The sequence below is a fragment of the Bombus flavifrons genome, chromosome 10, assembly GCF_040668555.2.
Source record: "Bombus flavifrons isolate JBK064 chromosome 10, iyBomFlav1_principal, whole genome shotgun sequence".
NCBI classification, from domain to species: Eukaryota; Metazoa; Arthropoda; class Insecta; order Hymenoptera; family Apidae; genus Bombus; species Bombus flavifrons.
This window is the reverse complement of record NC_138451.1, coordinates 1,060,089-1,076,780: the sequence shown is the minus strand read 5'-3', so window position 1 is coordinate 1,076,780 and position 16,692 is coordinate 1,060,089. Positions and strand designations below refer to the sequence as shown.

The following is a 16,692-nucleotide window of genomic DNA, read 5'->3' as shown; positions in this document are numbered from 1 at the left end:
GTGTTTGTTCGATTTGAAATCCGAATGTATATTTAAATAGCGAACGACTTTTTTGTTAGGAATGGATATGTTGCTATTGTATCGTAGATGTCGTGTAGGCGGAACTTTTTTTTTTGCATCTGACATTTTGGAAATGTACGGCCCGAATAGAATTGTTTTGAATTTGCTTATATTAATTTGTGATTTCCAAATTATTTTTATTACGTGGTGTGGAAAGCTATTTTCTTTCGAGCTTAAAGAAAGAAATCCAGCCAGAATGTGTTGAATGCCCTCTCTAAATTTTTGAATACCGCTTCGACCCAATCACTCGCGTCTCTTGTCCAAGAGATATATGATGAATTTTGCAATTGCATGTATTGTTGAATGTTTAAATTTGAAGCCAAATTGGATGTCCGGAATTAGGTTATTTTCAATGTATATAGTGTTATTTATCATAGATTCGGATACTTTATTAATGTTGGGTAAGAGTCTAATTGATCGGTATAGCTGGCAGGATCACTGTTGCTTTTCCTTCTTTTTTTAATGCTACTGCCTTTTTTGTTTTCCAGAATGGAGAAATAGTTGGCGTTTAGGCAATTGTTAAATATTATGCTGCAGGAGTAGATGTGTGAAAAGTGTGTAAATATGATAGGTAGGTTCTTTTAAATCTATCCTACCAAATTCGATAATTTTTTTTATTGCTCATTTTTGAAGGTTAGATCTAACTTATTTTAATTTGCGGAAATGTCAGATAAGATTAAATCTGGCTTGTCAACTGCGTTTGCGTTGCTTCCGTTTGTTCGTTGTTTGCGCGATTATGCTTTTTACTTGATATATTCTTATGTGGCTATTTGGTGTGTGGACTGTTTCAATGCGTGCTCTTAGTATAGACGATTAGTTTATGACTTCCCAAATTAGCCTTTTTAGGCCCTTTATTTGGAGATACTCGCGAAGTTTCGTCTATGTAACGCGGAGCGTGCCCATGCGGCCCAGCAGTCACGTACCCCCAAGTAGACCCTGACCGTTTTTCCCATTCGGTATATGCTGAATATTTCAGTTGGAATTCAGGCGTCTTTGCCAATATCCTAAGCTTTTTCCTTGTACTTTATAGCCATCCAGACAATAAATGTTATTTCCCTATGTTAGTATGTTTAGTTTCTCATGGTTATCGATAATGATTATCTTATTGCCTTCCTCGAATTGTGTGACGGTACATGTCGGCTTTCATGAGTTCCTATTTGTATCCGTTCTTGTTGTGTCAGAGTATATCACCTATTGTATTTTCGGCCTATCGCAGGGAGACGCGGTTGCGAGAAGGCGCGTCAACGGGAGTCGTAAATTCCCGTTACGATTGCAAGAATCGACACCACGAATAGATCGATCCCCTTATTTCGGCTAGGATAATAGAGGTGATTGAATAAGTATAACACTGTGATTAACAGAGCTATAAACGTTATATATTTTCAACACTTTTACACTGATATGTAGTAACGTAGACGATATCCTAAGATATGACGTAGTCAAGGAACGAGTAAGAGAGACAACCGAAGTAGCCTCGTAATCGACAGGATGAAGCTTGTAGGAACACTGTAGTTCGTTTTCGTAGGATTACAGAAGAAAACTCGGTGTGGGTGTTTCCCTTTTTATTAAGGACGTGGATTCGTTGTTCACACCTTTCGTGAGTAGAGTGAGGGCAACGACCTATGATGTCCATTGGTTTAAGTCAATGTTAAAGAATGACTAGAGGGGATGGAGCCTCCTACCAATGTTGCTAGTTGATGTCTTGTTTAACGGAAAACCTGGATTTCCCGGTAATTAAACATTCGTTTTTTGCTAAGTCACTACCTGCTTTCTCCGGGTTTCCTAATAGCGTGTAGTAAATCCAAGGGCCTTTCTAAACTGGCTATAAACAGAAAGCATCTCTAGGATATGGAGCTTATTCCGTAAATTGACGACATATGTCAAAATAATAGCATTAAAAGCTGTCGTTTTACGGGTTCCTTGGATTTATTGAGGGTCGAAGGACGGTGCGCAGACCGTTGGCGGTCAAGCAGCGCCGGATGGCGTGCAGATGCCTTGCGCGACGTAACACCTATGTTGTGGTTTTTGGGGCGTAAAACGCAGTTAATCGATGGTGAAAGTTCTTTGGGTTTTTATTTGGATATGTTTTTAATTTTACTTTTCCAGTAGTTTCTTATGGAGTTGTGGAAGGTTTTTCTAATTTCGTATCCACTCTCTTTGTTTCTCTGTTATTCTGCTGTTCTTTTTCTTTTCCAGCAACGCTAGTAATTTTTCACCGTTGCGTTTGATCTTTTATTTTAATGTACTAGTTCTTTGTAGGATGATTGGCTCCCCATGTTACTATCCTTTTTTCTTCTTTTTATCTTCTGTGCTTGTAGCCATGATTTCTATAGGTAATCCGGGTACGGAATTTGATCTTTTCATGTTTTCGCTTGGTTTCAAGATTATTTTCATGCACTGTATTAGTTCCACTTCGTTTAATTCTTCTGTTATCCGTTTAGTCATTGGTGTTAGTCCTATGTGAGAAAACACTTGCGTTATAAAAACTAGGACTTTATTTGGATATAACAGAATTTTTTGTCAAAATCTAGGAAAACGTACTTACTTTTGCTACGTTTATGACTCCTTTCATATTCTTGCGCGGTGTGGTATTTTTCGAAGCAATTGCGTGTATGCAGGGCCGGTTTAACCAAACGAGTGGCATAATAGTACATCGAATCTCTTCTTCTACTTTTGATTTTCCGATTGCAACACAATCTTCACTTCCTTTTGTGTCATCTCGCCGAATGACATGTAAAAGGCCGTTTAGTCTTTCTGCTGTTCCAGAAGTTGATGAAGTATTCTTGGGGTCGGCGTCACGAAAATGCCCAATTAATTGACCCATCAAGCGACGTACGAATTGCAAATACGTTACTTTGTTTTTATTCTTTTTCTCCTGGTTTGCGTTATATAATAAGTAAGAATTTATTGTTGATATTTCCAATCCGCAAAAAAAATTTTCGCCACCATTTTTGGCGCTTTCGTATAAAACAGTATGTAGCTGTATACTGGTCTGCTTTGTCGACACCGCCCGTATATTTGTGGTGGCACTCGACGACGGAACTCTTTCCGACAGCTTCGCGATACAAAGCGCTATACCATGAAAGTGTAAGGCCGACATGCCTAATGTACCATCGATATCCCTACGTTCCTTTCGTCGAATATTTGGAAGAAGACGTACGTGGCAACGGTCGCGAACGCCTAACGAACGCGTGCGTAGTGCGGATATCGAGGGGCAAGAAAAGAAAAGAATCTGTCCAAAGATTCAGTAGGTCTTGAACAGCGAAGTGCGAAGGGTCCAGTGTAACAGCGAAGCAAACATAGTCGAAAAACGTGGAGTGTTGATTGTTGACTGTTGGTTATTAAATAAACTATATTGTTGAACATCTAGAACATTTCTTCGGCACTTACACCTTAAACCACCTCATATTTATTGTAATTTATCCGACATTTGGCTTCACTATATTGGTTCCCTCTCTTCGTGTTCTTTTAGTGATGTTTTTCATAGTTGTGGTGGCACAAGTGCTAAACATTGATTCGTTTGTCTCTCCAAGCCAGTAGTAATATGTCTGCGTCTGTAGGCAACGATATCATTTTCTGCAATTTTTCGATTTTTTATATTATTCGGAATAAATTTTCTATTAGTTTGAATAGTTCCAGTTATGTGGCATTTCATGCTTAATAATGCATCAGCCAAGGGAGTATAAGTAAAATAATGGTGGGCATAAATATGGTATCCTGCAGCTTCAGGGTTTGATTGTGATAAGTTTTGGTACAACTGTAAAATTATTCTTGTATTTATTGGGAGATTAGGTCTGACTAATTTCTCAGTCGTGAAAATGCCATAACATGGCAAAATGGTTTGTATGCAACCAATATTGGCATCTGCATGAACATAAATTTAGTTTTTGTGCTTTTGTGCTTCATTTGTTACTTCATTTACATGAAGCATCCAAAATATTAGTAAAAATCGGTCTTTTCTAACGGACAAAACACAAGATTCATTGCAAACAAAATTAGTCGAATCTATACCAAAACTCTTAGAAGTAGTTTTACATGCAAATGAATATGCAACAAAATATTAAAGTTAGAATTATTAGATTGCCCCAAAAGTTCTTTTCGCGATCTTCGCATTCCGCTTTATCAGACAGCGTCTAAATAAACGTATTAGATTGTCCCAAAAGTTTCTTCCGTTTTATAAGGAAATAATAGACGCACAACATGTTTTGTTTTGTATTATTTTATTGTATTATGTATGATCCATTTTGTTCTAACTGTAGAACAAATAATAGAATAAAAAGATATGTAGAAATAACTGTTGAACAAAGTAGATCAGACATAATTCAATGAAACAATATAAAATAAAAAATATTATTATTATACTATTATTTCCTTATAAAACGATAGAAACTTTTTGGATAACCTAATACAACCTAATCTGTATTCTGTTGATGATATAGTCATCAGCCGTTTTATAACTGTACAAGTGTACGTTTCGTTCTGAATAAATCGTATCTTAAACCTTTCTTTGCATCTTGAAAGATAAAAGGTAAAAAAGCGATATATCATGCTTTAAAAAAAGGCAACAGTGTTAAGGGCATTGCATATGACTTATATCATGTCAATAAATGTTTAGGAAAAGTACAGTATAAAAGAAGATTTGATGGTACGGAAGTGCATTTCATCCCTGTCGTTGATGTAGCAAAACATAGGAGAAGTTGGAAAATTGCTAAGTAAGCTTTATTATTTTGTTTAGGTAGCATTAATGCGAAAAATTCGTACCGATAATTAATAATTTTGGGTTTCAATGAACATGATGCTTCAGGGATAAGCTTTTTGAAATTGTAAATCTTGTTTTAACATAACTTCGAAAAGCAGAAATCGATGTTAAAATCATTGTTTGTGTCCAAGATAGCAAAAAACAAAAGCTATTTAATCTCATAAATGTAACGTTGAGGCGTTGTCGTTTATTCAATGACATATTTTGACTTCGTCTTATGAAAATCTGGTGGCTGAATTGAGATCTTGCGATTAGATATGTGTATATAAATAACGAAATTATAATTTTTCCTAAAGATATACTACAAACTTGAGAACTCGATAAATCTAGCACACCGAATTTATTAGACCGCTTAACAGATAATCAATCATATTAATCGTAATAGTTTCGAAAATATGAAATTAGTTTTTTGGGTTACTTAGCCATCGAATGACTTCTGCGATTAAATTAGCAATCTATTTTATCATTCACAATAAATTAAACTTCTGTAAAACATGTGCAAAATGGGTTTCAAAACAACTTACTGACAATCACGAAGAAACCAGACTGCGTGTGTGCAGGGAACTTGAAGAATGCTATTTGACCGAAGGAAATGAATTATTGGAAAGAATTGTGACTTGTAATGTGATTTGGATCCATCATATATATATAAGGAAAACAGCAAAGCACGTGGAAGCATCCAAATTCTCTAAGCAGAGAAAGATTCAGCACGCAACGATCGGCTGGTAAAGCGACGTTAAATGTCTTTTGGGATGCCAAAGGTCCAATTTCTTCGAGATTTTTTCAGAACACCAGTGTACTGTAAATGGTCAATGCTACAGAAAGACGCTTCAAAAGAATATGAAGCTTGCAAGCTACTGGGAAATAGTGCTTTTTCTTCAAGATAACGTGCGACAACATACTGCGTAATTATCTCTTGAAACCATCAAAAGGCTGGGAAATTCTACCACATCCACACATATAACCCAAACTTTGCACCATCTGATTCCCTTCTGTTGAACTTTTGTTCTTTGCAGAGTCAGGGTTGAAAGAATTTACTTAGAGTTGACTTTCTTTAAGGAATTCAGTTATATTTCCGCGGACGAAAACTTGTGTGATGTAATTGCAAATAACGTCCACAACAGTTGCGTTACATTTATGCATATTGAACAACGAGAAATCTATTAAACAACTATCAAAGATGTTAAATTATCTTTTTATTTTTTGGTAAAGCACAGAAATTATTTCCTTTTTTTCTGTGAAGCCTTTAATTTTTTTTAGTTTTGATCGGAACGTTTAGCGAGATTTCGTTGCTGAGAAGATAAAAGTATTATAGTGATTTGCCGTTATCTGTTTTTGAATTCTATTACTATATGTAACAATTAGTTTCTTGGGTGGAAAAATTTGTTTGTTTGCACTTATTCAGCATTATGAGAATTGCGAATTATATCAAATTTAATGCAGTAACTAATTTGGGCGCTCATACCCGGATGACAATGTCCACGTAACGATTAGTATATGGTGCGACGTAACAGTTCCGGTACGTACGGTCGCGGGGTTTCGTTCGTGAGATCGCAATAAATTCCTACATCCTGATCGGGAAATCGTATTCTATTCGCTTCTATTCGGGATAGAGTATCGGCTACATTATTGTCTATCTCTTTAATGTGTCGGATATCGGTCGTAAATTGTCCGACGTAGTCTAAGTGTCTAAATTGTCTCGGCGAACACTTGTCGAGGTTTTGATTAAACGCGTATATAATTGGTTTGTGGTCGGTGAAAATAGTGAAATCTCTACCTTCGACGGCGTGTCTAAATCGTTTCACCGCCGTGTACAGCGCGAGTAGTTCTCGGTCGTACGCGCTGTACTTTTGTTGTGCGGGGGATAGCGATTTTGTCATAAAACCTAATAGTTGTCAGGTATCGTTAAAGCGCTGTTGGAGTACCGCTCCTATGGCGTAATCGCATTCGTCAACCGCGAGGCTGAAGGGCACGCCAGGAATCGGATACACTAACATTGTCGCGTTAGCTAAAGCGCGTTTCGACTCGCGGAAGCTATTTTCGGCTTGTTCGGACCACTCGATATATGCGTTGCACTTCGTTGTGCCTTTCAACAAGTCGTTGAATGGTTGAAGGATTTTCGCTGCCCCCGGTATGAAACGTCTGTAAAAGTTGATCATACCGAGGTACTTTCGTAGATCTTTAACGGTCGTAGGTAGCGGTACTTTAATTATAGTGTCGACGCGTTCGTCTAATGGCTTTATCCCCTCGACAGTAACCGTGTAACCGAGAAATTTTATTTCGCTGACGCCAATTTATTACGACTCGATATTCGTCGAGGCGTTTAAACAAAATCCGCAACTGTTCGCGGTGTCGTTCTTCGTTTTCGGATACAATTAAGAAATCGTCTATGTACGCGTAAATAATTACTATATCCGGCCTATTTTCAATCGCGCACTGATATATCATGTCTTGCGCCATCTTGCATGTATTTAGATTAATTTGTAGTATTTTCATTTTTTTTCCTGGCTACTTTGCCTCAACATTTTCCTATAGCTGGGGCATGCTAGTGACCTCGTCACGTGATTAAATCTAGCACCTATTTTCTTACTGCATATAGCATAGCGAGACTCATTTGGGCACACAGCTATTGTGTGATCCTTTTCTCCGCATTTCCTGCAGACCTCTTTGCCCGGACTTATCGTTCTGCATTTATTTGCCGTATGCCCAAACATGTGGCACCTAAAACATTTAATCACATTCGGCAAGATCCCTTATCAACGTAAACTTTCGGTAACACCGCAACCGCCGACTGTGTGCCTCTTGTGATTTCATCTACGAATCGTTGGCATGTTTGAGCGGCGTTTCGAAGCCCAAACATATTGATATTGATATTGATCGCTTCGAATAGCCCGAATGGTATTGTGATCGCTGTCTTGGGTACGTCTTCCAGCGCGATCGAAATTTGATGGTAAGCGCGAACGAGATCGATTTTGGAAAATATGCGCTTACCATGGAGATTCTGCGCGAAGTCCTCGATGTGCGGTGGTGAGTACCTGTCTGGGATGGTGCGGACGTTCAATGCCCGATAGTCGCCACACTGTCGAATCCCTCCATCCTTTTTCGGTACGATGTGTAAGGATGGTGCCCACGGGCTTCTCGATGGCCGCATCACAGCTTGTTCGATCATTACTTCGAATTCCGCCTTCACCTGGTTGAGTCGATCGGGGGCGAGGCGGCGTAGTTTGACGTGGGCAGGAGGTCCGGGCGTCGTGCTGATGTAGTGTTGCACCCCATGCCGTATTGTACTTCTCCGGAACACTGGCGATCTCGTGAGATCGGGGAATTCCGTCAGCAGTTTGTGGTACGGTGAATCCGTGGTGATTGTTTTTATCGATGCCACGTTAGCCGTGGCGGCGAATCCTTTCGTCGATAGTCGGGTCGTTGTGTCGAGGAGCCGTTTGTTGCAAGGGTCTACGAGCAACCCGTAATGGCTCAGAAAATCAACACCGATGATAGGCGTTTGCACATCGCTACATCGGCTACAAAACGCCATTTGAAAGCTCGGTGTAGCGATAAATTGAGTGGAACTGTAACGGTACCGTATGTCGCGATCCGCGTTCCGTTGGCCGCGAACAGTTCGTAGTCGGTTTTGTTCGTGTGTCCGCGGATCTTACTGCGCGAATAAACACAAGTGTCAGCACCGGTGTCCACTAAATACGAGGTGAAAATATTTCAAGACAGGAATTTTTATTCCAATGAGCTACAGAGGTCGCTGTTGAGTATACAGAATCGTGGGAAGAAAATCATGCTATAAAACTATCAACAAGTTCAGATACATTATCACGAAAAACTTCTCAAGTAAGAAATTGTAAAGGTTACAGAACTATGAAAATCTGTTCAACATGAGGGAAATATGTATGCGGTAAATGTACATTTGATAATAAGATAATTTGTAAACAATGCAGCAGAGTTGAATAAGATATCTCTATATAAATTAAAGTGTATTTTTATTTAAGTCTATAATTGAAATTAAATAAAAGTGAATTTGGACGATATTTCCTGACAGATCATCATTTTATATACATTCAGTTATAAATTAACCATTATTTAAGTTAAATTATAAAAACTATTTGTTAAGTCGGGCGACCCTCTACCTAGACCAGATCGATCAACTCGTGGTATCGATTATTATAATCGTAATGGGAATTTACGACTCCCGTTGACGTCTCTCCTCGCGATTGCGTCTCCCCGTGATTGGTGGAAAATACACTATTTCTTTTTAAATTAGCGGTCATCTTGACCGCGCCCGGTAGGAATAGGTAGCACGAAATGTCGGTAGGTTTAGTGTTAAGCCGTCGACATTCGCCGCGTTTACGGACGGCTGGTCCCCTTTTCCTGTTTCCACTTACACAGAGATCGACACTTTCTCGCACGTTCGCGGAATACTTCGTGATAATAACACAGGCCGGAATCATGCGTCCTTTCTCGCGACCTGGAACGGCTCCGACATCTTGATCGCCAGTGCCGACGCGGACGGTGGTTAATGTTCATCGCACTCACCTCGGCCCTTAATTGGTTTATCTGGTCGTTAAACGTATTAAAAAGCGCGAGCCAGGAGCTTCAGCCGGTTCCGCGTGCGCCGGGTGGTCCGCTATCGTTGCTACCTGCGAAGTATGTCCCGTATCTCATTTGAACTCCTCCGCGATGAGGTCCGCTGATCGCATCGTATGCGCCTGGTGCGGGCGGGGAGCCGATTTTTCCACAGCGATCGGACAAACTCATCTGGTGTGGAGGGGCTGGCGAGATTCCTCAGATGGTGATAAAATTGGGACGGTTTCCTATCGCCCATTTTTTCACTCTCCACCAACTTTTTTACGCGATCGCTATCCGAGTCCTTAAGGATGCGAATGAGTTCATTTTTTAATTTCACATACCGTCCGGTGGCTGATGGGTCCGTTATAACGCTCTCTACCTGCTGGAGGAGCTGGCCGTCGAGGCTCTTTGCAAGGGTCGCGAAACTCACCATATCGGACGTAACGTCCACCGCGTCTAGTTGCGTTTCCAACAATGCAAACCAAACAGTAATGTTGGAGGGTTGCAGCGGAGGCTTTGCACCGCGACACTACCCGTAGCCTTAACATCGTCTTTCGTAGTCGCCATCTTAATGTTTTCTATCACGTCGGGGTCATCAATGTGGAGGTTGGTTACTCATGTTCAACTCACTTCGGGGTTACCAATTTGTAGAGGTTTATGTGTAGAGGGCGGTTGGTCGTTGAGATTTAATGGATGAGATTGCTCGTTGTTGAAACCGTCGAATATATTTAAAATGATAAATTAGTATACAGATAATGCTCGCAAAGACGCTCGTACTAACGGATTCGCTGGAACAGTGTATAAATCGTAAAATAGGATCGCTAATGACTCGTTAATTAGATCGCTGATAATTCGTTGATAACTGGTTGATAACTGATCGACAACTGACTGTAACTCATTTCCTTGCGATCGCGTCCGTTTATTTATACTGGTCGGGGGAGAACCGGAAAATTCGAATTCGTCTATGTTTGACGGTTGTATGTAGCAGCGACATTGTTTTGCCCGGAGTTTATTTGTTCTTACATTACTTGTAACCTAACGGTCTTGATACTCCGAGGCAAAACAACAATATGATTTGAACTGTTCTCTAAATCATGTGCCGCTACATATTACATCCTGTTAACCTCAGTGTTATACTAACTCAACCACCTCTATTATCCTAACAAAAATGAGGGAACAAACAATCACCAAAGAAGAATTTTGGACATTCACCGCAGTTATTATAAATATGAGGACGATGCCAGTGGCCAACATACAAGAATATTGGTCAAGGCGCCAAGCAAGCCACATTCCATTTTATTCCGACACATTTACAAGAGATAGATTTACGCAAATTTTTCGGATGTTACATGTGAAGATAGTTTCAACACAAGGTGCTAACTCTACAACACGTTTGCAGCTAATAAGTGGTTATCTTGATTACATAAACTCCAAATTTCTTAACTATTTTATAACGAACGAGCAAATTTCCGAAAAAAACCCAACAAAACGGGGTATTTGAATCTATACATTAGCAGATTCTAATACTTGCTGCGTTATCAGAAACTACAGTTGTTATTTTACTTTTCAATTACCAGTTCTGAAATACAGCCTCTAAACTATCCGCACTTATTTTGCCAGAGAGAATATTTATATATTCCCGGGTTATATTTGCGGAATTCTGCCTTATTATGAGAGCCTTACAACACAAACATTGATAAGACCTTCCGGTATCCACTAGAATTCCATTACACTTATATAAAATGTTATTGAATAAAATAGCCAGATCGCAAAGACATCATATGTTTACAGACCGTTATTACACCAGTTACATTTTGGCTACTGAATTACATAAATTAAAATGTTATTTGGCCGGCACAATATTGATAAATAGAAAAGAGTTGTCAGATGGGATAAAAAATCGCATGAATAATAATTTGGTTCTAGCGTGGAAGGATAAAAGGATCGTCACATTATTGATAAATTGGCATAATGCAGAGATGGGTATCGTGGAAAGAACTCTCCGCCATGGAACTTGGACTATCGTCAGAGAAGCTATTATAATTATAAATTACATCAAGTTCGTGGGAGAAGTTGATCGGGCTGATCAGTATGTCTCGACATACTGTTTTATGAGAATGTCATTGAAGTGGTAGCGCGAGTTATTTGGGGGGGGGTGGAAATTTCTTTAATAAATATATATACTCTATATAGATTAGTAAAAAAGAAAAAGAACGAAAGGTCACTTAACCAACTGTGATTTATAAAAACTTTAGTAGAGAGGAGATTTTCGACAACCGCGAGATCGAGCTTCGACGTCAACTGCTAATTGTGATGAAATTCGGTTAAATGGAAAGTTCCATGTAATTTTAAGAGAATGGTTAATCAGAATACGAAGAATTCAGGGCGAATTGGATAGATAACAATACCTTGTGTCACTAAAGATTTATGTACAAATATGAATATTAATATGAATTCTCCCCGGCAAAATAAGTACGGATAGTTTAGAGGCTGTATTTCAGAATTGGCAATTGTAAAGTAAAATAACAGCTGTAGTTTCTGATAACGCAGCGAGTATTAAAGCCGCAATCAGAATGCTTGAACGACCTAACATTACCAGTGATATGTGTCGAAGTTTAGTGACATGTATCAAATATAGCAGCACCGTAGCAAAAGATAAATTGCAAAGAATGCAGAATCTTGTCAATGTGCCCAACCAAATTGATAACAGAAGTGGCAACAAGATGGAATTCTACAAATCAAATATTCAATAGACTAATCGAACAGCATGGCGAACAGCAATTAATATTATCATTTTGAATTATTAACAGATTTAGAGTGGAATGCCCTTAGCATAATTGCACCTACTTTAGTGATATTTTTCACACTTACAGAGGAAATTAATAGAGATAAGATAAATTTGTCTAAAATAATAGCCATTAAAAAACAACTAATAATTCCATTATATACATCCATTGAATATATTTACCTTGAGACAACAATTAATATATTGTATGGATTATTACATAAGAGCTGTTGAAGATAATAATTTTTATGTACTAAATACATTATTGGATTCGAGGTTTAAAATTCTGGCCACAAAGCATCGATTCAGATGACAATATTACGCTTTGGTCGTTCTCGATACCGAAGACAAATATAAATGTCTCTAGGTAATCCGCAACTGCGATTGAAATAAAAAATTATTTAACATCGACATATGTAAGTAAATAGTAAAAGAGATTCCAATATAAAAATATTAACAAATATCCTATTTCATTTTTTTTCTGAATGCGCTCAATGTTAATAAAGTTAATTAATTCTTTCTTGGTCAAAATTCTTTCAGCCACCTTTCGGGAAAGGAATTTGGTATCCTTGTGAAAGTGGAAGAAGGATATAAGTTCGAAACTCTAGACACTTGGCGATAGTTATTCAGATCCTCGAACAGGATATATCGAAATTCAGTCTTTGAGTTGTACTCACAGACTATTATACAGTCCATTTTAAAAGTCGTGAACCGCTAAGTACTAGCAATGCGACAGGCAGATTAAATCTTAATGCCCCAAAGAAACTTTGGAATATATATAAATCTAAATCATAGTTATTTCCAAATTTCTATTTAAATTGGAATTGCTAAAATCCGTCATATTTCCATTTGGTAACGAGCCCAAAGCATTACACTCACTTCGAGACAAATTGTTTACTACATCCTCCAAATAGATTAATACGTGGACAGTTATATGGTCTAACAAATCTGTAAATATACCTCAGCAATGGTTGCAATTATCGTATATGGCCCTGAAATAGGATAGTATTTCTTTTTTGCTTTTAAGAATACAGACTAATATGGATATAATTGAATGTAAATAATTATAGTTTCTTTTCGCTTGTTCCAATAATTAATCACGTTGTTCTCATGATAGTTGCGCATCAACAAATATCGAGAGAACTTTCAGACTTGACAACTGTTTTCTTTCTCGGTGAATACTCCAATAATTTTTTCTATATCTTGTCACTCGCTCAGGAAATTCTGTAATCTCTTTCAATATTATTGAAGCATCCATCAAGTCAGGAAATCTTTGCTTTTCTTGGGTAACAAATATTAATTAATCTTTGTATTTTTACGGAGGCCTGCCTTTTGTCGTTTACCAAGTTCCTATAAATTAGTGAAAGATTTCGTTGTCTGTTCAGGTCGAGATTTTGCAACGGGTACTTTTACTTTTCTTAAAACCAACTTTCGTATCGTATTTTGAAAACCTGTTCCTTGTAACTTATAAACAACCATCTACGTTCAAATTCATATTTTATGTAAGATATTTTATGCTGAAACGCTCGGCGTACTTCTTTCGAATAATTTCGAATTCTCCTGGTTGAGCAAAATGTTCTCGAGATACTTAAATTCTTTTATGAATGTTTTCATCCGTGCGTTGCAGCAATATATCAAATAATTGTTTCCGCGTCATCGGTTTAATTCCCGATGGGCCTGCAGTTTGTATCGAAAAATTTGCTGACAGTTTCGTACTTACATATACATATATACATATTCTCGTTAAATAATTAACTGTTGGACGATTAATTCCTTATTCATACTGCAACAAACATCATAGTCTCGTCCTGTAACAAACACCGTAATCTCTGTTTCTCCTTCCTGAATCATCCCGAACTTCGACCCTTTTTTTTCTCGTCATTCCTCCCCGAGCATATTATTATTGCCCATATTACTCATCCTCATCACTAGACTATAAGAATCACACTACTCAGTGATAGACCAGAAGAGAATTCTGCAGTTAGTACTGGCGTGCAGTTACTCGTTACGAATAAAATCTCTAATTTTTCAACGCGTGTCATCAAATTTCCACCGTCAGGAATCCAATATAACACTCAAGTACTAAAACTAGAAAATCCAAATCACGTGACAAATGCTTTAAGTGTATACCACGTATAAGTACACTGAAATATAACATAAATATAACAAGAGAAAACGCTTTAATATGATCATAATAAACGCAGAATAATTATACACATCAAACACGAACCGTGCGAAACTATATGTATGTAATGTTGTAATAATTTTGGAAATCAGGCGATCGATTTGTGAAAACTCAAGAATCGATTTTCTAAGTCTTCTTCCGTATCTCCTCAAAACTCTTCGCTTCTAATATCTTTTCACTTTCTCCTTCTAACTATTAACTTGCTTTTCTTCTTCTTTGTTCAATCTTCGCTTCTTGAAACCTTGTGTTATTCTCTGTCCTAAGTCCCCGTCCTTCTGTATTTATATCGTTCGACCGACTCCCAATAAACACAGGGAAAGTCAAACAGTCGATTCCAAGTGGTGTTCCAAATTCTATAGAATTTACACCTCCCCTCCCCGTGCTGACATCCCGTGCCAATTCCCTCTTGGTGATTATCATCTCCATAAGAAATTAATTCGCTCGAATGGAAACAATTCTCACCACATCTACGATTACCATCCACTTCATACATTGTATTCCAAATCCTTTTCAGAATTTTGATAGAGCCTTTCCGAATTTTATCCAACTTATTTCTGTTTAATTTCTTACCACTATGAACCAAAACCATATTTTCAATTTTGAATTCGTGTTCTCTTCTTGTCTTATCCTATCTTTCTTTGTTGATTATGAAATTCTTCATTGAATTTTGGAATGCTTTTTTTTGTCTTCTTCTAGGTTAATCCTATTTTCAATTATTCCTTTAGCGACAATCTCAATTACCTTTCCATGTAGCAAATGATTCGGTGAGAATCCAGTGACACTGTGTCTGGTGTTATTATATTCGTTCACACATTCATCTGCAACTTTTGTCCAGTTTCTCTTTTTATTTGAGTAAATTTTACATCCGATCCGGTTTACCAAGGTTTGACTTACTCGTTCATTTGAAGTTGGGCAGTCTGTTGAAGTAAAAATTAATCTGATATCTTTCTCTCTTATGTAATCTTGGACTTCTTTGAATGTGATTACTGTGTATCGGTCTGCGAGAATAATTTTTATGGAATCAGTCTCTCCCGTTGAGTTTATGAGTTTTATAATATCCTCTTAGTGCTGCGTTTTTGACGTGGATATGAAAACGACCCTAGAAAAATGATCAATGAAAATGAGCATGTACTTTTTGGGTGAGTTGCTATTGGAGACCCCTGCAACCGTATCGAATGACATTATTTCGAAAGGTTTTTTTGCTGGTCCCAGTTTAGACACAAAAACAGTTTACAAAATTTGTCAATTATCCGATCCATATTTTTAAAATAGTAGAAGGGTCACATTTTATTCAAAATATGATTCTTTCCAATGTGGCCAAAGAAATCATGAATTGTTTTTACAATGTGTTTACCAAAATTTTGTGAAATGAATATTTTTTTTTCTTTTTATTTAATATTTCACATTCACAATTTGTCCAATTTGGACATTTGGTAGAATTTTTTAGCTGATTGATTATCACGTGGGTGGCTACCCCCAATGGGGTACCATCTTCGTGTTTGTTAAGATATATCCTTTATGAGATCTGCTGGGTGTTTCCTTCTTAGTCTTCTTTCTATGCTTGTGTTGATCGTTTCCGCTGCCAGCCGGTTCGGGTGCGTTGCTATTCTTTCTCTGTACATTCTTGCGCATCTGCTAATCTCTTCCTTGACCGTTGGTATTCTAAGGTCTTTCCGTATGTCCTCGTTTCTAACGTACCATGGGGCGTTTGCTATTGTTCTGAGAATATTAGCTTGAATTGTCTCTATTTTGCTTATATGGCTCATTACTGCTGTTCTCCTTAATGGTATTCCGTACGTCCAGATTGGTTTTATGATCGTTTTGTATATTTTTAATTTATTTTCTATGCTTAGTTTGGATCTTCGACTTGTTAACCAATGCATTTGTCTCCTAGCTGTCTGTATTTTGCCTATTATTGATTTAATATGCTGTTTCTATCTGAATCGTGTATGTAAGTGGAGTCCTAGGTATTTGACTTGCCTTGTTTGTATTATGTGCGTGCCGTTCAGTATAATGTTTGGTGGTATCTGTTTTCGCAGTGTGAATGTAATGTGGTTGCATTTATCGGGGTTTGCTTTAATTTGTTTAACTTGTAGCCACTTTTCTATTTTTGTGATATGTTATTGTAGTAATGTGACAGCTGTACTAGTCAGGCACACTAACCCTGTAACAGCAGTGTCATTCGTAAATGTCAGTATTTTGCTATTGGTAGTTGTTGGTATGTTAGCCGTGTATAGTGTGTATAGTATTGGTTCTAAGACGCTTCCTTGCGGAACCCCTGCCTTGATGTCTTTAACTTCAGAGTATGTGTCCTTAATTTTTAGTACG

General features: G+C 37.8%; 2 long non-coding RNA genes across 2 annotated transcripts in view; both read right to left on the bottom strand.

Moving 5' to 3' along the window:
* LOC138183817 (uncharacterized) overlaps window positions 1-16,692 on the bottom strand; it is a 97,943-nt gene that overhangs the window by 30,449 nt on the left and 50,802 nt on the right. The gene's annotated exons all lie outside the window — the stretch shown is intronic.
* On the bottom strand, window positions 1,071-5,588 carry LOC138183824 (uncharacterized). The gene is made up of 3 exons (XR_011174181.1): window positions 2,606-5,588; window positions 2,072-2,516; window positions 1,071-1,251 (listed from the first exon to the last, which is right to left on the bottom strand). It is a non-coding gene; the product is annotated as an uncharacterized LOC138183824 (long non-coding RNA).